The sequence below is a fragment of the Protopterus annectens genome, chromosome 9.part0, assembly GCF_019279795.1.
Source record: "Protopterus annectens isolate FY-2018-M chromosome 9.part0, PAN1.0, whole genome shotgun sequence".
In the NCBI taxonomy this organism is placed as follows: Eukaryota; Metazoa; Chordata; order Ceratodontiformes; family Protopteridae; genus Protopterus; species Protopterus annectens.
The window spans coordinates 1669630325-1669656364 of record NC_056743.1 but is presented as its reverse complement, the minus strand read 5'-3'; positions in this window follow the sequence as shown (position 1 = coordinate 1669656364).

Sequence of the window (26040 nt, the reverse complement as noted above, 5' to 3'; positions counted from 1 at the left end):
TAAAGCGGCAAGAGTAAAGCAATACAGGGGGTGTGTCACAGCTTCTGTGACACACCCCCTGTCTTGCTAAAGCACCATATGGTACATCTGCCTCCTGCAAAAGCAGGAAAAATGTGCAAATGCACACATAACAGGGGATAAATCCTGCAACAGTTGAAAAACACAAGCACAAGCACAGCCCCACAAACACAAAAAGTTGATAGAGTGCATGTCATGCATCAGCATGGAGCACACATTTAAGCCAGAAAGCCAATCAATGCCAATATTTCACAAATACAGTTCTAAGTAGTTGTCAGAACACCACAATACACACCCATATAACCTAAAAATATAATGACAATAATATATACTTATTTGTAATAACGTAAGGAATGTTTATGTGTAGCTAAGTGGGTGTGTACATTATGGCCATCCCCTTAGCATAGCTTAAACATCCCATAACAGCTAAATGAAAATAGAGAGGTGAAATTTGAAAACCAAAATATTGTAGTGGTTAGAGTTGCAGACGTTCACAGCTTGAGTCTCAGAACAGGCAACTAATTTTCCTATGTGAAAATATTGTTACAATTATTTTAGTAAACTTAAATTATGTAGCAATTATTTTTATGTCAACCAGGATAGTGTAGCAGTATCAAAACTGAGATGTCAGTGTAGAAAAGATGTGAAAGCCCCCATATAAACACACATGCCCCATACAGTATAGTCACATGAGAATCTGATGTAATGAATGCACATAGGGGGTGTCGTGGAAGGTAAACGTAAAATTATAATGTGTATGTATATATTATATTATATTATATTATGCAATGACTGGTCATTAACATACATAAACAAGCACACCAACTGACTAGGCCAACCAGTGTGCCCATTATAAATCTGAGAGTATACTAATGGAAAAAGGTCCAGTTGCCCGAACATTTGTCTGTGTGTATATCTCCTGCTCTTAGCTTTTTTTCCCCTGCAGTGATAGCAACGGAGAACTGAAGATTTTCGTTGCGTTTTTAACATTCTCGCTATGTTTCATGATTTGAAGAACTCATATAACCTAGCAAGATATCATAAATACATGCAACAGAGATCTTCCTTTCAACAGAGAAAGGAAGGACTTTGTTGCTGTTTTCTATATATATCTCACTATGTTATATGAGTTCTTCAACTTGTATAACATATTGAGATATGTTAAAAAAAGCAATGGAGATCTTCCTATATCTGTTGCTCCCTCTGTACAGCACTGATGTACTGCTTAAGTGTGGGAACATGTCTCTTACGCATGCGCAGTACACCAGAAATGCCCCAGGATACCGGAAAACCAAAGAAGGGCAGCATGGTGGCATTATGCAATGCAATTTTTAAGAAAAGAAAGTATTGTTTTCCTTAAATAATGTCATTGTATAATAGCAATAACCCACGGCCAGGTGTGGGCAATGCTGGATTTACCCACAGCTGGCTTTGTTTGATCACTCAGGCTTCGCCTTTGTGACCAACCCACACCAACTGTGGGTAAATCCAGCATTATCCACACCCAGCTGTGGGTTATTGCTTAAATATAACATTACAGTATAATATGCTTAAACGTGCCTTAATCAGTCTGTATCCATCAGACCTTGTTCTGCCAGCAACAAAATAATTATTCCTGGCAAGTCTTGAACCTGGGATGCTGTCCTCTACAATCACAGCAAAATGCCAATACATCATGTGAGCTGTGAGTAATTGCAGTGCTTTAACAAACATATCCTGCTTTCAGGCCAATTAACATTAATAAAGAAAGCAGCAGTCCCAAGTGTTGAACCCATGACATTGTGCACTACAGTAAGAGAAATGTACCACTACACCATACACCATCTAAGTTATAGAAACAAATGCTGCATTTTCAAACATATCATGCAATAGAGGCATGCAACATTAGGGAGAAAGCTTTGTGGAACCTTTTCTGTGTTGTATATAGACGGACACACACACACACTCATATATATATATATATATATATATATATATATATATATATATATATATGTGTGTGTGTGTGTGTGTGTGTGTGTGTGTGTGTGTGCATTTATGTATGTGTGTATATATGACATGCAGTGAAGTTATACCACATAACCATCCCTCTCAAACTGTTAGTGCAAGCAACCTGTACAAAGGTTGTAAAAGGGGCAGGGGAAGAATGGGCCACATATACTGACATATTGCAAAAATTGCTGTTACAAATGAAAACATGTGTTACAGCAACAGTGTGTGTTTCAGCAGACAATCACTGAAGGATATGAGAATGGAAACTGAAATGTCATGTCATTTAGTTACTGACATAAATCCTTGGATCATCATCATAATTTACCAGACAAATAGAAATACATTGTGGAACTGAACAAAAGTATAGTCCAAACATCTGGATATTCTGTGAAAATTCTGGCAATGGAGAGGTATGCTCAGAACCCCTTAGTGCAATGAATCTGGACTAAGCCTGACAAAATGGAGGGACAAAGGCCTGAAAATAAGGACATGTCTAAAATACATCAGTAGATAAGCTGAGAAAGTTCATGTAGCAACAGTGTGTGTCCTAACATATATCGACTGAAATATCAGAATTCCAGGACTTAGTTGCTTCTCATTAGTTACTGACCTCAGTCCCCACATCATCCCATTGATGTGTCATGCATACATAACAGCTATGGGGACCAGACCAAAGATATCAGCTAGACAACTGGACATCCTATCAATATATGGACATAACACAACATTAGGGAAACTATGCTGAGCTACTGAGCAATGTCCAAACTTCAATCAGACTGACATAACACTACTCAGGTCCAGCTCTGGGGCTGTACACATGCATTAGCAAATATAACAGGCACTACAGGGATGTAACACTGGTGGAAAACAGACACTGGTGTGCAAGTACACACCCTCAAACAAGTGCAGTACAGTCACAGTGGCATACCAGTAAGCAAACTGAACATGACAGTATAATACTGTGTGAGCAACCACATACCGTTTGACACTCATACATTACCTCTACATATACTGCCCCAAGTTACAGTGTACTGGGAATCCTGAGGTGTTACAGGACATGTCACAGTCAGGCCCCATAAGCATACAGATCTGATAGACCGCCAGCAGCTGTAGCAGCATGCAGCGTCAGATAGGTGAAGGATGTATGGCATTCACATCTGCTACTCTCCCTACCCAGCCCAACAAACATGCACACAACACTGCTACACTATCTTGGCAGTCTGTTCACAATGGCCAGACATGCATTACTGTCATATGTGCAGATTTCCACAGAATTACCAGGGTGTGGACTCCTAGCCCTGGCCACTGCTGCATACCATGGCCAGGAGTTTGCCAGGTCATTGGCATGATAACTAGAGTGCAGTTGGTAATTAATGATATACCATACCTCTGCATCTCATAGTGCAGGACATCTGGACAACGCATGGCATACTTGTGGGACAGGGGGCTGGAAAGAGGGGCATGTCACACATAATGGTGTTACAAGCTGAAACAGTAGCTTGTGTTTCACATGTTGTTTCAACATAACATCCCCGAAGGATATGATGTCAGGAACACCAATAGATGTCAACACTTCCTGATTACAATCCTCAAATTATCCTACCAACCCCACAAAAATAGATGTTTGAGGAACAGACCTAGCATAATAGGCAAACATCTGGCCAGTCTGTGAACAACATGACAGTTGAGTGGTATGTCAGAAGCATATCACTGTCAGATGTCAAGTCACCCAGTAAATGCATGTCCAGACAAACTCTGTCAATGTAGCAATCCTCCATGTGTATAACAGCACTAATGACATACAATCTGTACTAAAATCTGGAGCTTTGTTCCCATGTTGTTGGGCTGTCTCCACATGTTCAGTCCTGTGAGGTATTTCCACCAACTGTCTGTCAAGCTGTAGCCCCCACACCTCTGTAATGTCCCCTGCACAGGCAAGGGAAATGGCCAAGGCCCACATGAAGGGCATCCTATATGTTGGATCTAGCAGCTGTGTCCAGGCCGACAACACAATACTGTGTGGGCACCTAAATAGTTTATGGCGTCACGATAAAAGAACAAAAGCCAAGAAATAAGATACCAGGTCCGCCAGCAGAAGCAATAATTCAAAAGGCAGTATTTAAACCGTCTTTATTTGAAAATTGAAATAAACAAAACTGTAAATCCACAATCAGAGACAAGCGCTTTCGCCCGGATACCTTCCAGGCTTTATCAAGTCAAAAACATTGTGCAGCTTTAAGCGACTGCTTAAGTAGCTGTGCTAATTAATCACATGCTAAATTAAGAATGCATGCACATTTTGACAACATTTTCTGATTGCTTACGTTAATAAAAAACGTTAATTAAAAAACATTGTTTAAAAAACATTAAAAGCAGATTTAAAATTATTCTGAGCTTAAAACCATGGAAATTGGTGTATAATAATACAAGGCTGTGTTTTTAATATATGAGTGCAGGTGAAACTTTTAAAAGTTTTATTTGTTTCATCTGCTTCATAAAATGCAAAGTGATTTGTAATGCCACTAAGTTGAATATTTATGTGCCATAGCGCGGTGGTATAGATGACCACCGTAACAAATAATTTACATGTGTATTTTGAAATTCATTTTCCTACGAAGCTGCACAATGTTTTTGACTTGATAAAGCCTGGAAGGTATCCGGGCGAAAGCGCTTGTCTCTGATTGTGGATTTACAGTTTTGTTTATTTCAATTTTCAAATAAAGACGGTTTCCATACTGCCTTTTGAATTATTGCTTCTGCTGGCGGACCTGGTAGTTTATGGCCTCAGCAATACCCGGCAGGACAACATCAACCCCCTCAAGGAAGGCTGAGCACCTGCGGTGGACTGCAGCAATACACAAACCACATACTTGGTCCCTACATTGGCTTTACAGTGCAAATCAGGGGTACGCACCAACTTGGCATCAAGTCAGCCTTTGTCTGGTCAAGCATATAAGGCCACAGGTGGAGTACTGCAAGGCTAACTAGGAGTACAAATTGGACACATCCACCAAGGCCAGTTACAAGGCCATCTTCACATATGTCTGCAATCTTTGAGGCAAGAAAGCAGCCCACCTTGTAATGGTGGCCAATCAGACTACATACACACACAACATAGCTATAGACAACCTGCTGCAAATAGGTTTAGGGCAAACACCACCCCCTGGCTCAGCATCACTATAGGTGGATATGCACAGCACCAACACTCATCCCCTCATTACCAGTGAGCGGGTACATATTGCCTACTGAAAGGAAACAAACATAAGTATCCATGGGACCTGATAACATCCCTGTCTGCATCCTACATGAACTCAGGCATTTTCTGCCAGCTCCATTACGCACTGTAGTCACACCAAGCACTGGCACCATCCACACCCCATCCACATGGAAGATGGCCAATGTCATCCCTCTACACAGACAGGAATGAAGAGTACAGGATTATGGAATCAACTAGCCTCATGGGAGTAGAATGACACTCCAGGACCAGCAGTGTAATGCATGCAGATACAGTGCTGATACATTACAGGGGTATGGTATGGTTGTGAGTGGTGGCTACTGGTATGCAATGTATCTGTGTAGGTTCTGTACATATTGTTGCCAAATGTATGAGGTTCTGTGACATGCCTCACTTTTTATGTCTTCCAGGTGCAATGTCGCATCAGCAAAGGTCAACTTTCTCAGCAGCTGAGACAAATCTAATCATAGAAGCCATACTACAGAACCATGCCATAATGTTTGGCTGGAGCCCGCAAAATCTGCAGGAGAGGACCACCCTGTGGGACAACCTTGTCCAGCATCGTGAAAGTGACCTCATACACCACGCCTGGCAAATGGCTGCTGCAGTGGCCAGGGACTGCACAGCCACAGGTATGGGCCTGGCCATGCAGCCCCACTGACAACCACCAGGGAGCTCCTTGGGTACCTTGGGGCACCCTTCCCAGTACAACATCAGAGTACAGACCCCCCGCACATACTGACAGTGGGTGGCACCTAGACAATGGACAAGGAGTGTGCAGGTAAGGCGCCAGTGTAGGTTACTAGACTAGTGTAGCACACATATCTGTAATTGTAGAGTATCAACGTGCATGTGTCAGGTCAGATTGTAGTTGTGGATGGGGTTTTCTATTGCACAGATGTGCACATCTATGGTGAAGAACAGCAAACTGTGTAATATTGGGGGGGTTGTACTGTAAATGTGCAGACATGCTGCATCCATCCTGTAGCAATGCCACATGTGGGTCTGCTGACAATACTTCCCTCCCACAACTACCAAGGTCCCTCCAGTCTGCGTGTGGGATGGAAGCCTGCAGCTAATGAGTATGCAATTGTTCTGTTATAGTTTTCCAGTACCCCAGGCATGTGAAGGCCATGCAATGTACCATGCATACAAATGTCACTCATAGCCATATTGCTTTATGTGCATGTTCACCTGTGTTGGGGTTAACTGCATTGCATCACAGTGGTCACCACAGGGGCCTATCTTGTGAGAATGTACCATCCCTGTAGCATAACTCATGACATGTCAGTGCAAGACTTCTAGACAGAGACCAACAAAATGGGGGGACAAACGGCCTCATATAGGGACATGCATGAAACATTACTGTCATATAATGGATATATATATACAGGGTACACACCCCTGTTAAGATGACATGTGTTTGTGATATATATATATATATATATATATATATATATATATATATATATATATAAAAATTGAGACCACAATATGTCAGGCCACACATTTTCCAAACTGTAATGTGACCTATGACATGAGCAATTCACCTGTAAACCAATCAATCTGTTGGGCACCAAATATGGAGTATACAAACCTGACAATAAGCTGGATGCATATGTGTGCACACCCTTCAAATAATATGTTATTGCAGCAACTTGTGAGTTACTGACAGCATACAGTCTGCTTGGGTACACACCTGCCATCAAGTAAAGGCACTCTGAGTAACACCAAATAACAGTCTGCTGTCCAAGTGGGATAATTATGACATTTGCTCAGTTGCCTGCAACAGCAATAGCCATGATTTTCACACAGTGGACAAAGCAGCAAAGGGATCTCATATTTGAAAGGTATCAGTCTAGAGTAGGGTACAACAACATTACCACAGCATTGCATACACCATGGAACACAGTGGAGACAGTTGTCAAAAAGTGGATTGAATATGGGACAGCAGTGCTGTTGAAAAGAACCTGACTTCCCTCCAAAAATGATGACAAGACATGTCAAGCCCTGCTCAGGGAGGCTGCCAAAGAACATACAGCAACACTGAGGTAGTTGCAGGAATCTCTTGCTAGTACCGGTGTTGTGTACTACCTGTGGGAACAATCTCCTGTATTCTGCATGCATCTGTCCTATGGGGTAGGGTCAGAAGATTGAAGCATTTTCCCACACCAGAAAACATCCAGGTATGGATACAAATTGCAATACAGAACATCACACCTCCCAAAGGCATGTGTGAAAATGTGTCATGTTGTAATAAGACTATGGATCAATCTCACAACCACAATACCAAAAGGTATGTGTGGTGCACAAGCAATACCTCTCATAACCTGAAGACCAACATCCCCATGGTGAATCACACTGGTGGCAGTGGCCCACCGTAGGGATGCCATTCCAAAGCTAGAACAGAGCTTATAGTTACAGTGGTGGGAATTCTGAACATTTCCAAATAACATCCATGTATGCCTAAAATCCATCAGGCGTCTACAAGAATGCTGAGGATGGGGAGGTCTGTCAGCCTTCAACATGACAAAGACCTGAAGCATACATCCAAAGGTACCTAGAATGGGTCCACCTGAACACACTCATAGTTATGGATTGGCCCAGCCAGAGCCTACACCTACACCAGATAGTAAAACGCCAGTGTGACCTGACAAGGGCTGTGCACATGAGCTGCCCATGCAATCTGATAGAGTTGAGTGACCTTTGCATGGAAGAGTGGCCAAATAATGCCAAGTCAAGATATGCCATGCTAATAGACACCTTCACAAGAAGAGTGAATGTTGTAAGTCACTTACAAGGTGCTTCAATGAAATATTTTTAAGGGTGTGCATAATTATGCAATCACCATATTGTACGTATTGCAGGTATTATATTTTGCAGATAACACATATGTTTGTTTATCGATTGGATTGCACAGATCATATGTCATATGAATGGTTGGTAACATATTTGAATGCATTATTGCAGTCTCATCTTGTATATTACAAGAACATGGCATGTTAACAGGGTTGTGTACACTTATCATATCCACTGTAAGCTTAGAAGGTTGGTGGTGTAACAGGAATTGTATGACCATACATTTACTGCTGGTTTGAGGTCTGACACTCAAATGTATGTTATCAATCAGTGATGTCACCCCTCAGATCATCCCACTTATGTATCAGAGAAACACAGGGGTTATGAGAAAGAGAGAAAACATATGAACCAGACTTCTACACATCCTGTGAAGATTTGTACAGTCATGAGGTATGTGCTGCAGTACTTGACACAGTGCTATACAGGGGAACAGCAATAATGTGTACATGGGTGCAGTATGTACTGGTGAATGGCCATCACATACTAACACTAATCACGTATCAAAGAACTCTGTATTGTTAGTTACATGTAGTAAAACTGGCTGCAGTGCATGATGTTGAGGGCAGTGTGTCATACATGTCACCATTTGGGCAATGTGTGGTCTCTGTAACAGATTTGTGCCACCTCACCTGTAAGTGTGTGTGAGTGTGTGTGTGTGTGTGTGTGTGTGTGTGTGTGTGTGTGTGTGTGTGTGTGTGTGTATGCGTGTCTGTGTGTCTATGTACCGGCCAATGTCAAGGTGCAGGTATTAATGTACATATGTTGTTTTCCCCTCACAGGTGGGACTGGGGTTTGGGGTCACCCCCTTTTGGAAACTGATATCGTTATCTCTACAGACTCTGAACATGATGAGAGGAATAGTGAGGTACATGGGGGGGGGTTGTCAGGGGCTGAATCTGTGCCATTGGTTGGCATCCCACTCTGGTCCACACCACCGCTGCACACAGTGACAATGCCCACACATACCCCATCACTAGTGGCCACAGATGATGGACAGTTGGCAGGCGGTGGCATTGAACAGGCTATTGTGGTGACTATGACAGGTGTGAGTGTAGACACTGGCCATAGCCAGAGTGCAGGTGAGGTCCCACACAGGCAGATAGACAGGAGTGCTTGCAGGAGGAAAGCTGCTCATCAGGCCACTGTTGCAAGTGGCACAGAAGGAGTCACCAGATGCATGTTCTGGGATGTCATTGATGCACAGGCACATAGTAAAGGCCACAGCAAATACTCAGGGTGGTGGATGTAACTCTTCCTGATTTACATGGTGACATGCATGACCTTGTTGAGGCCACACATCAAAATACTGAGGACATGAATAGAGGGTAGGGTGAGACCTTGGCAATCCTCGACTGTGGCATGTCTGTGCTAGAGCATGTGTTCGAAGATGGGCATTGGCCACGTGGACATAGGTCATCACCAACAGCAGCTGAGAATCTATGGGGCCGTGCACCTTCACACTCCCTTAGTGGCAGTGACACCAGCACTACCGAAGGGGGGTTGATATCCACATCACACCAGAGCAGGCCATGGCCACGTGGTCTTGACCAGTATTGTCAAGGACACAGATCCAGCAGACAGCAGTCACCATCAGGCAGAAGTACTGCATCTAGCCTTGGGCCTGGTGGTGCCAGTGATACCCCTGGCAGGACCAGTTCCCATGTCCATTCCCAGAGACGGCGACCTGGACACCCTGCCATATATGGTACACAGCTGTCCGATGTACCCCTGTGTAGGCCAGCCACATGGCATGACTGTGTGCATACATACACACACACATCTGTATCATAGGAAGGTCACCTCCAGATGCACAGAGCACCTATGCACAGCCCATCTATTGGACACTCTTCCAAACTCACACACATGATGTCAACCATATGGCCCAGCTTAGGCCTCTGGAAAACCCACACCACACCCTGTGTATATGATGATACCTGTGCCACATCCCTGTCATCCATACTATTGATGCAGGGATATGCTAATATGGGTCTGATGCACAGGGTGAATATAGTATAGTGCAGTGATGTAATACTATGTAAGGTGCTGTCTGCTTGCATTTGTTATGGGTACACATAAAAGTGTATGTACCGTATTATCCAGGATGCATTATTGCTGTTAGTACCACTGACTGAATGTAGTCTGACATGCTGTATTCTGTTTGTGTTCCAGGTGTTTGTGTGTCTGCAGACTGTGGCCCTGCTGACATTCCCAAGAGGGAGTATGGCAGACTGGGAATACACCGACCGTGTCATAGGCAAGGTACAGCTTTATATGTACATGTACCAAGTGTGTATGCATGCAACAGTGTGTGAGGGACACATTTGTCAGACAGTGTGACCTTGCATACATACCCCTTGTCACAGACAAGTAGCCTTCAAACATGTCAGCTCAGTGTTGTGTACAATCGCAGGCTCATACATACAGAACAGGTTACTGCAGTACTATCAGCAGGTCCCTCTCAAGCCTAGGTATTACATTACCTGCAACAGATTCACCTGTTAACACCTGTTGTCCCTGCCATTTCTTTACTATACACTCAATCCTGGTGCAGTTGATGATACTGTGTATGACAGGTCTGTGGTATGCATTCCTGAATCAACCAGGTGGAACAGGGAGATAAAATAGTATATCCTTTGCATACACACAGTAAGGACTGACACACGGGATGTGCACACAGTAACATAAACACAGTTGGCAATACACAGATTAGTAAACCTACATTTCCACCATTATGTACTACTACTACATACACATGACATGCCCCACATAAATTATGTGCATGGGACATAACGCACTACTTATTACAACACGTAATGTTTTGAATGTCTCCATGGATGGTGAGATAACCCACCAGACATAGAATGGAGTGTCATGTAGTGCTCCTACAAGCCTGGACAAGTGATAGTGTAGCAGACGTTGTATCAGCATGATGTTTCAGGCAGGTATGATGCATGATGCTGACATGTGTCTTACTGCCCTCACTGTGGCCAGTTTGGCAACAATATCACATACATGGGCATTGTTAAGGGACACAGACCACATATAGTTTGCCAAAAAAATAAAGGTCTAAGCTTGTTTCCTGCCTTTCCTGTAAATAGTCTAGGCCAGATACAGCTTTGATATTTCCAGGACTATTTGTAAGCATCTGAGCGGTGCCAAATGTCTGCTCTTCAATTGTTCCCTTAGATCTGCTAGTTCTCTCATCTCCTCCACTTTTACTAGCTTATTAGTCTACCACATTACCAGTCTTCTTGTAGCAATTATTGGAGCACTCAAAAGTGCTACCAGCACTAAGTGTTCTACAAGGAAACAGCTCCAGTACTTATTATTAATGCCCACGCCTCCATGCATATCTAAAGGTCAGTTTCTTTTGGTTTCTCCTATTAACCTGGTGAACTTAGGCATCCTGAGGCAATTTGGCAACTGCCTCATGTACACTGACAACCCTCTCCTCTTACATCCCAACACTGAGACTTGTGAAAGATGCACTTATATATCCAAATTGGAAGCCACACACTCTCCAGACAAGACCGGAATAGGTGATCAAGAGGAGAAGGTCAACACTTGCTCTACACTACTTGGAACACATAGCCCTCCAAACACACATCAGACCTGCCTTCACATAAAACACAAACCACACACCCAACTTCACAGAGGATCTCATTACAAATCTACCCAAACAGTAGAGGCCCCTCCAAGGCAGAAACATACTCTACCCCCACAACACAACACCAATCATGAGACACATAACTCTACTAAACAGTGTGCCACTCAAGCAAAGCCCCTACAGCAAAACAACATGCTCAACACACTAGTCATAGGTGACTCGATAGTGAGGCACATCGATGTCCCACTCACTAGGTTGAAGAAGGAGAAAGTAGTAGTCAGCTGCCTGTCAGGTGCCAGGATCCACCACATAATGCATGCAGTCAGGTCCCCTCAACAACAGGTACAAATATGACTCTCTCATTGTACATGTGGGTGTGAGTGACCTGAGACATACCACCCTGGACTACATGAAAGGAGATATGGAGTAGCTCATGAATTATGTAGCCCAGGCAGGTATGGCCCTAGCCCTGAGCAGCATCCCACCATCAACCAGAATGATACAGCAGTACAAGCAGTAACTGATTGATTTCAATAACTGGCCAAGTTTCTGGTGTCATTCCAAGGGGCTGCAGTGTCTGCCTGCCTGGGATGACATGATTGACAGGCCTCGATGCTTTGCCAGAGATGACCTGCATCTGTCAACCTTGGGCTTCCAGATACTGGCCAAGGCTCTTGCCATTCCTATAGTACCTTTTTAAGGCTGTGTTCCAAAGATCAAATTACCACCAAAACAACTACAAACAAATGCAATCTGAGGTTCATGCAGCTCAATTCTAGATGTGTAAATCTCAAAATGCACTCATTCGAAGCACCCCTTAAAATGGAGAACATTGACATTTGTGCTGTAACAGACACCTGGTTCAAAACAGCAGAAAGCACCCCTGCACTACCAGGATATAACTCATGCCACACCTTTCGGCTCAAGAACTTGGACCGAAGCTCCAAAGGCAATAGTGTTTCCATTTTCATAAAGGATGTGCAGACCTCCAGTCTGGTAGCCCAACATAACGCATCAGAAATACTTCAGGTGCAGCTAACATTGGATAAGACAGTGATTCAGGTCATAGCCTGCTATAGGTCCCCAACCATGTCTCAAGACTCACACTCTGTGTTCCTAAGCACCCAGGAGAATATTAGGGTCCAACCTAACAGTCTCATACTGGGTGACTTTAACTACCCCTCCATTAACTGGGAAAACTACTTATGTAGCAATACACTTTTCCAATGCAGATGAATGCCAGGCACCCAGCGTTACTGCAGCACAGGTTAGACCTGCATTGTCCACAGGCAAGAATACAGCTTCCATGGGACCCAAACATATCTAAGGCTGTGTTCTACATGATGTACAAAGAGATCTGGCACCACATCTGTATGCCCTGTTTGGTCACAGCCTCACCTGTGGCTTTGTCCCTCCAAAATGGTGCACTGCTACAGTCATCCCTCTCCATATAGAAGTAGCAACTACAAACCCTGGGGATTAGTGGTCCATTAGCCCGATGAGTCTACAATGTACAGGTATGGACCGCATCATCAGGGACCTGATTGACAAAGAAATTGGTAATCTCCTAACTCTGAACCCAACAGTTTGGCTTTGTGAATGGCAGATCATGCCTGCTCAACCTGGTTGACTTCTTTGAGTGAGTCACCAGGGCTGTGTATTACCATAAGGCATTGCATACAGCCTACCTCGATCCAGCCAAGGCTTTTGATACCATTCCTCAGTCAGGAATTATTAATAAACCCAACAAACTAGCCATCAACCCCTATTTCAGTAGGTGGGTTGCAAATTGGTTCACAGAACACACAGTGTGACAGTGGCAAACTCCAAGTCAGATTGGTAAGCAGTCACGAGTGGAGTCCCAAAGAGACTAGTACTGGGTAGTCTTCGGTCCAGCATCTACTTCTCAGGAGTCTAGCCCAAAACAGAGGAACACTGGCTGACCAAGTTCACAGAGGACTGCAAGCTGGGAGCCATCATTAATGCAACAAGTGATGCAGACATCCTACAGAAAAGCCTCATTGAGCCAATGACTGGTGTGGAAACCATGGCCAGAAGCTTAACACCACAAAATGCATCATCATCCCCTTTGGTAAAACACTCGTTCCCAGTAAGTACCACATTGATGGAAGCCCAATGAACAGTGTAGGTGTTATAAGAGATGTGGGGACATAGGTTTACAGCAACTTCTCCTTCACCCAACACATTGCACTGTGGTTAGAAATTCCTTCTATGCGGCACATCGCATTACCAAGGGTTTTAATCCTGGAAGACAGAGGTAATCTTCTCTGTCTACTCTTCCCTCATTAGACCACTCATCAAATATTATGGCCCATTTGGCATGTACCTTACTAGACACCTGCAACAGCTGGGGAGGCCACAGAATTACCTCACAAAGAGACAGACTCAGAAGACTTCAGTTATTCTCTATGTCATATCACCTAGTTAGAGGTTATCTGTGCTTGACTTACAAAGCCATGTCTGATCCAGACGTTTTAGACATGCTACATATAAATACATCCCAATCCCTCCACACCACAAACTGCAGAGACTTCTATCTCATTACCACAATTGCCACAACATGCTGGCAGAACAGGTCCCTCACCAAGAGACTGCACATGCCCTAGAACAAACTTCCCATACATGTCATGTAGAGCACCTAGCTGACCCTGTTTCAGAGAAATCTTGATAAGTGGATGGGTAATAGAAAGTTCACCCCAATAATCACTGCAGTGGCTCTACTTGATACAGGCACTGGGAAGTAACATCGGGTAGTACAATGCCAAGGCCCTTCTATGGGCTATGCTTGTAACAGCTCTTGGGACATTAGCCTACTACACATGTATGAACCTATAAGAGGAATGACATCAGCAGGACTGATAAAGTAGGGCAGTGGGTGGGAAACATATCAAAATACTTCTGACTATGAACATACACACATGCATTTGATAGATACAAGAGTAGAATCCCTGCCTAACTAGTTATTGCTACTTCAGTGTTAAGCATTTATCACATGCACTACTGAGCTTACTGGCCTCACAGCTGACCAAAGTTGCTTATAAAGGGAATGGCATCATCTGGACTGATAATGTGGGGCAGAGGGAAGTATTGTGGATAGGAATTGCATAAAACTGTTTCACCTACAAATGAATGAACACATCCCTCAGTCTTGCACACACAACTGTTACACACACACAGTTTCCAGCATTGGGTTTAGAACTTCTACCTATCTAGTTACTTGTACTATAGTGTTACACAGTTATTACACATTCTACAGAGCTTATAGGGGCAGCAGGTGCCCAATGGAACTTCTAAGGTGAATGACAGCAGCAGATCTTGTGCAGTTGGGCAATGTATGTATACTGAGTGGGAACAGTCTGCTAATACTTAGACCTACTGAGACACACACACACACACACACACACACACACACACACACACACACACACACACACACACACACACACACACACACACACACACAGGCAGGTGATGTGATATCACTGTATGCCATTCAGAGTACCCATGTGTGTGACCAATGCTGCTGCTGTGTCTGTCCCCCTATATATCTCTGTCTATCACTGTATGTCTCTCACTTCCCCACATCTATGTGTGTGTATGCTTGACGCATATAGTTATCTGTTGGCCATATATGTCTGCATGTGTGTCACACACAACAGATGCAGATAAATCACATATGGGCCACTTACAGCTAGCTGTGGATAATCCTGTCTGATGTGTGTGTGTAGGGACAGTTAAGGTGTACATAGCTGTCTGTATGTACAGATATATCTCCACAATATAGTCATATAGACCAATGTAGATTCCAACATGTCCTGTGATCTCGAAGTGTAGGAGCATGCCCAGTGCGACCTTGTATAGTTAGAGTGGGACTCCATTCCAACATGTCCTGTGCGTCTGTCATTTTTAATTTCTCTAAGTCTTTTGGGTTTCTATTACCATGATGGGAATGGACCCCATTCCTAAGTCAAAGTACAATTAAAGATCATGAAATTAGTATTGTTTCACTCTTTGATGCTACCCAAAAGTGATGTGAAGGCGATGTGCCCAGTAAAGACTCCTTCTGCTGTCTGTACAGTATTAAATGAACTGGTTGCATATCTAAATACAACTGTAAATTATTTTTTATAAGACCTGTTGCTCTTACTACTATTGGAACTGTCTGGGTATCTTTCTTCCATATGGCTCTTGTTTCTGCCTGCAGATCAAGGTATTTTATGACTTTGCATCTTTCTGTAGGCAAGACACTGTAGTCACTAGGTGTGGCGATTTCAATGATCAATGCTACTTTGCTCTTCTTTTCTTGTATAACTATATCCAATTTTCTAGCATCTATCTTTGAACTGTTGGTATTGGGTGATCCCATGGGATATAAACTTCATCATTTTCTATGATTCTTTGTGGCTCATGTTTCCAGTGCTTTAAAGCCACTTCAGTACCATAATGTTTGCACAATCTCCAATGTAACAGGCTTGCCACATTATTATGCCTTTCATTAGACAGCCCATCTGCCATTAGTGTAACGCAACCAGCAACAAGGTGTATGACTGTTTCCAATTTGGTTTTACAAAACCTACATGTCTGTTTCTCCCACATATTCAATGGACTTTGTAAACCAGTGTGTATGTAGCCCACTGTCTTGGGCTGCCAACATTAACCTTTCATTTCTTGATGTAAATTCACATCTCCTTAATCATTCCTGTGTTTGTTCTTGATCATGAGGCTCTTCCAGAAGTTTTCTATACTTGCAACTATATTCATGTTTTTTCCACATTTCTTGACTTCTCATCTGGTCCTTCACATTATATTCTTTCGTTTGTTTTTTAGCACATTCAGTTTCTGCCTGGTTTTTATCTACTTCTGGTTTGACTTCCATTCCTGCTTGACTTCGATATGCTTCTGTTAAATTAAGCAGAGATGTCATCTTAGATTTATTCTCCTCATGTTTCAAAATTTTCATTACATTTGGATCTTGTGAGGTCAGTAGATATGTGTGGAGTCCCACGGTTGCAGATCTATACATGTAATCAATTTCAAGGAGGCCCATCCCTCCTTTGGAACGGGGAATATATAATCTTGGTATACACTGATTTTTATAAATCATTTGGTGAGCATGAAGCACCCTTCTTGTTTTAATATCCAGTCTATCCAACACTTTTTGGGGCCAGTCAATCACTCCAAAACTATAAGTTAGGACAGGAAGAGCAAACTGAATTCTAACTTGGATCTTGTTCCTAGATGTTAATGCTGTTTTTAGGGTTAATTAAAGTCTTCTAAAGTACTCCTTACTGAGTTCTATTCACATTTGTTCATGTTTTATTGCTAATCCTTCATCAATTCCCAAGTATTTATACACTCCCTCTTGCTCAAGTTCTTTTATATCACATTCTTGTCTCAAACTGATGTTTTCCTGGTGCTGCAGTTTTCCTTTTTTAAAGGTTGCTTTTGCACATTTATCAAGACCATATGACATTCCAATGTTATCTGAACGTTTTGACAACCTGCAGCTGTGCTTTCAGTTCCTCATCTGATGAGCTATACAGTTTTAAATCATCAACAAAGAGAAGATGATAAGTCATTAAGCTTTGTTGTTTTCTAGGAGCCATATTGTAGCCATTGCCTAAGCTGTTAAGTAAACAGCTTACTGTATTAATGGCAAGGCAGAATAGCAACGGTAACAAAGAATCACCCTGGAATATCCCCCTTTGAATTTTTAGCTCTGGGATAATAATCTGTCCTTTATCATGGCTTAATTGCAATGTGGTCTGCCACTGTTTCATGGTTACTGTAATGTAGTCAATCAGTGTAGGGTATCTTACACATTTTTAAGCACTCTTTTATCCATGAATGTGGGATGCTATCAAATGTTTTTTTGTAGTCAATCCATGCCATACTTAGATTCTTCCCCTTCTTACAGTTCTCTACTATAACTTTGTTTAACAACAAATGATCCTTTGTTCCATATGGCTTTCTTTTATTGCCCTTTTGTTCTACTGCCATAATTGAGTTTTCTTCTAAATGACTATAAACTCTGTAGGCGTCAATTCCAATGTATATTTTATACGTTGTTGGAATACAAGTTATTGGTCTATAATTTTTAGGGTAGCTTGTGGGTTCACTCTTAAGTAAGAGCATTGTTTTTCCTGTTGTTAACCAGTGTGGTATGTGCTCGGGGTGCTCATATAAATAGTTCTTACTCATGGCTAAATCTTCGTGTGAAGAAGTTAATACTTTAAGCCAACAGTTAGGTACTGCATCTGGGCTTGGGGTTGGGGTTTTACATGCCTGTGCTTCTCTAAGTGTAGGAGCATGCCCAGTGTGACATTGTATAGTTAGTGTGGGACTCCATTCCAGAGATAAGTATTCTCCGGTCCAGTGTTTTGTGTGCTACGGACATACCTCTCAGAGGTACAGACGACTTTCCTCAGGGTAATGGTTTGTTTTGGCAGTCATTTTCTGATGTATCTGTATTCTGACAGTGCAATGTATTGTGTCATTACCTAGTGTCAGACATCCTCAGATCATTACACTGCTTTACCAGAGGAATGCAAGTTGTATGATGTGTAGACTGATATTACAATGGCAGCAATGCACATTCTTGCACAACAAGGCCAGTTGGGAGGTGTGGCTACAGCCAGATGAGTTATAGTTCAGCAACTTGTTGATATACTGGCTGTGGATCTTCTGCTTCTGTGGTATCTGTGTAACCTGAGATGTGATATCCTGGTGTGGCCATACCTGTCTGCTGTCTTTTTTTGGCATATTGTCCAGGTGTTTGGCTAGAGGTTTTGTCCAGTCTGCATAAACATGTGTTTTTATGGCAAGTTATTTCAGTATAATTGAAAAGTGATGTTACAAAATATTGACAGACATTACTGTGTCAACCTACATAACCTTCAGACAATTCCCACTACTGCAAATCCCTCACCCTACTGACTTTCTCAGTATGTCAGGGAAATATTTACCACGCATGCCTATCATTGTGCCTTTGTTCCACATTTACTGGTGCCCTTGCTCAGACATGTTCCTGTCAGAGATTTGGTGTTATGGGTGTGGTACAGACTGCATTGTACTGTGCAGGCATGGTCATTATATACAAAAGCAGACCTGCAACAAGGACAAAAGCTATACTGACGATTACCACTGGCGACAGTATCAAGAAGCATGATTATTCAAAAAAGCCCTAGCACCACGGCTACACAGCCCTCAAGAAGTCCATTATATGTGTAGTATATTCCACAAAGCACTGTGACTTTCAGATATGTTAGTGGCAGAGCAATAGGTGTCACTGACATGAATAATCGTTGGCACTGCCGTTATCTGCACAAGGCCCTGTGACAGACAGTCTGTACCAAGGGCAGTACAAGATGACAGCCAGGAGAACATGCTGGCCAGATCCTGACACTAATGGCCACACATGGAAATAGCTCATTGACCCCTGCAGATTGAGCACATACAATATATTTTCATGTGTATTGGGACAGCTGTACATATATGTGTTATGCTGCTATTTCCCAACAAACATACATGTTACTGCATTTCTGTGGGTATATGGGGGGCACACCTGTCAAGAGTAGACATTTGCAGAGACTGCGCTGATATTTGTGTTACATTTTGATTCCATTTACCATACTATTGTGCTCTGTCTTGGGGACTACAGGCATATCAGTAAAGAGCATAGGTGAGATTGTAATGGCATACATTTCTATGTCAGACTTGTTACCCTTCAGAGCCTTACCGCAACTGCGAGACCTGCTGTGCTATGACTGTGTGTGCCTGTAGGGGGGTGATTCAACATTGCTGCCATTTGTGGAGGTTTTACAGACATTTCTCTCTGGTTTTCTACAGCTGACTTGCTGTGTGGGTCTGAGTAGTGGGTATGGGACCCCACACTGACATCAGTGGCTGTGAGCTATGACCTCCCAGATAGTTGGCCCCACACATATACTGCAGTGGGATTTGCCACCTTAGGTACTACTCCATAGTGTTGGGAGGCCCGTATTGAGCAGACATTTCCTGTTGTCCCACATAGCTGTCAGTTGTCTGCTGCTATCCCAGTAGTCCACCCCATTCCCTTGCATGCATGCAACAATACCATACATGTGCTAACAGAACATACTGATACATTAATTTACTGTTAAGGCAACTGACTTACCTTGTGTCTGTGGCAGTTGTGTATATGGAGCTTGAGGGCTGCCTATGTTGGATGAACACAGTACACTGTCTATACATGTTAAGTTACAGTTAGTGTGATGTGTGTGTCATCCCTTTTTACTGTGTGTACGAATAGGGAGAGGTGTCAGTCCCTGGGTGGGTACATTGTCAGTGTGTGTGTTATGCATTGCCTTTTTGCCATGTCCAGGCCATACTGGGCATACCTCCTTCTACCTACAGGGGCTGGCTCAGGGGGTTCCTTGCCCAAGTCCCTCTCTGCCTGTGGAGACCATGGCAGTGGTGGGGGGGTGGCTGTGTGGCCCTTCCCCATCCTGTTACTGCTGCAGCTGTTCAAACAGGATTATATTGTGTAGCATGGCACATACTATGAACATGTGTGCACATGTGACTGGAGAGTACTGTAAGGCTCCACCAGATATGTCCAGGCAGCAGAACCATGACCTGAGCATCCCAAACATACACTCTATAATGACCCTGGTCTGTACGTGTGCCTCATTATGGTGTTCTTGCATGGGTGTGTGTGCATTTCTGATGGGTGTCATCATCCACGGCTCCAGTGCATAGCCAGCATCCCCTACCAGATGGCCATATGGGATGTACCCCCTGGCAAATCCCTGATACAGCTGTGAGGAATGTCAGCTGTGGGAGTCGTGATAGCTTCCAGAGCTGCCAGCACACACATTCATGATAATGCCTTGGGCATTGCACATGACCTGGCAGTCAAGGGAGGGGAGGCCCTTGCGGTTTATGTAGACCCTATCCTGCTCACTGGGTGGTGCTTTGATGTGGATATCCATGCTGTGTATAGCACCTAGTACCTTCAGGTATTCAGCTACATGGTGGAAGATATGCATATTTCTGGTTAATTCCTCATGGGTGTTGGGGAAGTATATGTGGTCACAGGCGTTTGGTAGCATGGCATCCAGGAACTGGTGGAGTACTCTGGATGCTGATGCCTGTGACACCCCCATGATATCCCCAGTAGGTTTTTGGAATGTACCTGTGGCTAGTATTCTTAGGGCTACACATACCTTAGTATCCACTGGGATGCGTTCCCCTCTGTTCGTTCTGGATATGAGGTTAAGCAAGCACAGCTCCACAATTTGCTGCAGTATGTCTGTGTCCACCTTGTAGCACTCTACTATCTCCAGGTCATGTAGCCCCTAGTAGGTTACCCTGGTTCTGAACACTCTTGTCCTCCTCCTGAGTCTAGGGTGGTTGTCAGCATTATCCTCCTTACCACCATCCGTCTCCAGCACATATTGATATATAAAAGCAATGACAGCCCCTAGCATGTTGTCAGTTGAAATTCCCAGGTTTACTCCAAAGGTGCAGAGTTTGTGGGAGAAACCAGACTGAGGGGTGTTTCCATACTTTATAGTGGTGTGCTGCATCTGTTGCCTGCGTGACTGGGTCTATGACACATTCCAGCTGCCAGCTATATTACTCATGGCTTTGAATTGGCCACTGTGAGTGTTAGAGGCATTAGTAGTAATTTGTTCATGCTTTCCTTTATTCTACTGTTGCCTTTTTTTAATTATTTTTACTTACATCTCCTCCCACTTTCAGCTGTGCAGCCACCTGTCAGCTGTATTATTATGTGCTTTGCCTGCCCATCTTTAGTTGGAAGAGTCCCATATTAATGATTTCTACTTCATTTTTGCTTTATTGTGCTGTTGCCCTTTATTTTTTTTACATCTCCTCCCATTTTTAGGTCTGCAGCCACCTGCCAGCTGTATTATTGTGTGCTATACCTGCACCATTGTGAGTTTCAAGAGTGCCATATCAGTGATTTTTACTTAATTTCTCCTTTATTATGCTCTTGCCCTTTATTTTTATTTTTTTTTACATCTCTTTCCATTTTCAGCTATGCAACCACCTGCCAGCAGCATTAATGAATGCTTTCAATGACCCATTGTGTGTTGCAATATCCCAGATTGCTGTTTTTACTGAATTTCCCTTGTTCTGCTATTTCCTTTTACTTTTCCTATGTCCTTCCTGTTTAATCCCCAGCGTGCCAACCAGACCCATTTAGCTAGTGTAAACAGCAAGAAATGGCCCTCCATGGCTGTGAGCATGCTCCTCAGTTCATGAAATAAGACTAGACAGCCTCAGACACACCTCCTTGCTTAGCTGTGCTTAGCTAAGCACCAATCCAGCCAAAAGAGCTCCAATGTGCTTAAAGCAAGCATGACACATCCTCTTTTCAAGTTAGTTCCTCCTCCTGTCCACACGGTGGTGGTAGAGCACCTACAAAGTTAGTTGCAGTGTGACACTTAGAAGAAATATATGATTCAGTATATGTCACCTCATTAACATACCCCACTGCCTTAATCCCTAGTTACTGCACTACATACAAACCTACCCCCTTAGCAACCACTGTTCCCTGCCATTGTTTACTTTCTGCATGCCATTGACTATAATGGCAGAATGCTGTTTTCTGTAATAGTCATGTCCCCCCCTTTTTTTATTTCCTGCCCCTCCCGTTTGTGTGCTAGTTCTCACACATTCCATGGCCGAGATCGGCCAACAAAAATAAAAGTTTATTTTTTATACATACAGAGCAGTTTTGCATGCCAATGGCCATACATTTAACCATTGGCATGCATAACTGCTCTAATACATGCTTTATTGAGATCTGACATGCTTCCATTGTGTTTTTTGCAGAAATGTATTCAGTTAGTAACCAAATACATTTCTGCAACTAACACTGTTTCTGCACTGAGACCTGGTAGGTTGGTGAATTGCTAATTCACCTCATTTGCATTATTTTCACCAGCAAATGAAGTGATTAGGATCCTGCACTGGTTTCCATGCAGGAACAGTGTTAGAGGGCTCGTGCACATCAAAATAACAAGTACCTGGATCGCGAGGTGGCCATTTTCTGTGCAGGAGCGGCTACACTGTTCCTGCAGAGAAAATATTAGTTCATGAATCCCCGGGTGAGTATTGTCTTGTTCTTTTATTATTTATTATTAAATATAGTTAAAACTATCTTTGTGGCTGATATTTTGTGAGACATATTTAAGCTCTTACAGTACTTACATATGTATTTGGTGACACTGTACAGGCTACTCCTAAATAGCATTGCAAGTCTTGGTCAGACTACCATTTGAATAATATTAACATTACACAGTAGGATTGAACACCCTGTGTAAGGGCCTTATAGTAGCTGATAAGCAGGGTTGGTGGCAGTTGAAACTACCTTATAATCTGGGCAGAAGGGATCATAGTTGGTAAACCTGTGCCACCTCTCCCCATGTGTGTGTGTGTGTGTGTGTGTATGTGTGAGTGTGTGTGTGTGTGTGTGTGTGTGTGTGTGTGTGTGTGTGTGTGTGTGTGTGTATATATATATATATATATATATATATATATGTGTGTGTGTGTGTGTGTGTCTGCATGTGTTTGTATATAAACCAAATCTCAAATTCTCTGTGTGTGTGTCAGCTACTTGAGCAGGGACATGAAGTACTGGCTGGACAGAGAGAGTGCTGGAGTTCATGGCCCCTCAGCTGAGATCTTAACCCTATAGCTGCACCAGTGAGGGGTCTTATTGGGGATCTGGAGAAAGAGGAAAAAAACAGCCACAGACTGACTGTGATCTCTGTGTGCTCTTAAGGGAAATTGCACTTTACTTTTTTGTATACTTGTCATCCTAACAGTGTGTACATCCCCTAGCTGTTGCCAATGGTGATGACTGAGGCTCCTTGATTACTGGACCCATACAGGGGCATCACAGTAAGCCTTCAGTAAACAACTGCATTTGTTTATTTTGACGGGAGTTATCAATCTGGGAAAAATATTCAGGTTATTTTAAGAAGAGTGAGATCATCTGAGAACAAAATGTTCAGTGCATACTGCACCCATGGTGCATTTTGCATAATGGTATACCAGTGATGGCAAAAATGTTCACAGTTCTGAGCTGGGGGGTGGGGGTGGGGGCACTGAAGATTTATTGGGAACAGAGACAAAGAATGAAACATGCACATGAAAAAAAAAAGATAAGTGCAGTGATCCTGGCATTGACAGTATGCAAGACACAGTCATGGAAAGAGTGCAATTCCCTGCAAAGAGGGTAGAAGGGCTCCTCCAGTCATATTCAAACACAAATCGACAAATTACACTGAACGCATTTCTGGTTATTTCTTTGGATCTTCTTGTTCTTCTTCTTTTGGCTGCTCCCGTTAGGGGTCACCACAGCAGATCAACTGTTTCCATTTCTTCCTGCCCTTTGCATCTTGCTCTGTCACACCAACCGCCTACATGTCCTCTCTCACCACATCTATAAACCTTATCTTAGGCCTTCCTCTTTTCCTGTTACCTGGCAGCTTCATCCTTAGCATCTTTTTCTCAATATACTCTGCATCCCTCCTCAGCACATGTCCAAACCAAAGTAATCTTGCCTCTCTGACTTTGTCTCCAAACCTTCCAACCTGGGCTGACCCTCTAATATATTTATTCCTAATCCTGTCCATCCTCATCACACCCAGTGCAAATCTTAACATCTTCAACTCTGCCATGTCAAGCTCTGACTCCTGCCTTTTTATCAATGCCACTGTCTCCAACCCATATAACATAGCTGGTCTCATTACCCTCTTGTAGACCTTCCCTTTCACTCTTACTGATACTCGTCTGTCACACATCACTTCTGACACTCTTCTCCACCCATTCCATCCTGCCTGTACTCTCTTCTTCACCTCTCCTCCACACTCACCATTACTCTGAACTGTTGATTTCTTTGGATATAAAGTTAATTTGCGGTAGTTAAGCTCAATTAGCCATCCCATGGCAAACTAGATTCCCCAGTTCATTGACTACACTCATTTGCAGTCTATTTTTTTTCAACCATCAATAAAGAATGCAAGTTATTATCTGTATTACAGCAGATAATAGTAAGACCTTTGCTGTGAAATGAAATGGAAAAGAAATTGCTTGACTTGTAATAACTAATAACCAACTGAAAATGTGTCATCTAAATGTAGCGCAGGTACAATTAAGTGCTACAAGGTGTGAGATGATAAAAATAAAGCAGAGAACCTTTAACAGAATATTAAATTGTAGAATTTAGGTACTATGTAAGAAAAATAAGAAATTGTCAGTCAATTTATAAAATAACTAATATATCAAGATATGCTATAAAATTACTTAGCAAATAAGTGCTAAAAATGAAAATGAAAAAAAAAACTACAAAGATTATATAGATTCACACAGTGTGCTTGAAGAAAAAATTAGATTAAAACTCAGTAGTATGGTTTGCAGACTACTGCTTTTAGCTGTATACTACTTTTTTTCTGTAAAACAAATGTGTTAAATGAAAAGCAAGGCATACTGACAGCAGAAAGTAAGATGTATTACAGATTCTGTAGATCACCAATGAGGCAACTTCTAATGTATGATGCCTAGATCTGAAATTATAAAAACAGGCAGTAGTCAGTGTTGTATGAAATAACAGGACATTAAGGCAACTTAACTTAGCAGGGAAGATTTATGAAAAGAGACTGAAACTTCTGTAGAATGCATGCCACTTATTTCAGGCAAGACGAGAAATATCACCAAGGTGCTCAAATACTGAAAAACAGAAGCAGTTACAAAATATTCACAGAAATGAAAAAAATAACAATTATTTTGCTTCACTAGGAGATCATCAGGCCCCCAACACTGTGCTTATTTAAATGATTTCCAGTAAATTTTAGGAAAGAATTCTAAGACATCAAGGAAGGATAAAGGCAACTGACTGGCTAGATGAAGTGAAACTGATAATCCATGTGTCACCTTTCAAAAGAAAAAGAAACATAACTGCCAATATTCAGAAAGAGGGCTATACTTCCATGGCTCTTTCAGATTATATATTATAACAAGGGTGATGGAAGAATAATGAGATCAAATTAAAACACATTAAGGTATGCAGGGCGAGCATGAAATATTAGAGATAAGGATAAATATAAAGAAAATAATGTTTTCCGACTGAATTAATCTCAAAGCAAATGATAATGATAGCAATGGATTGTCTAAGTATAGATTCAGAAAATGAGAATTATGTCATCAGAAAATCAAATATTAACAGACATCATTATTCATCATAGTATTTGTGATGACTTCAGTACTGTTAATTTCTAAAATGCATAAGGAGTGA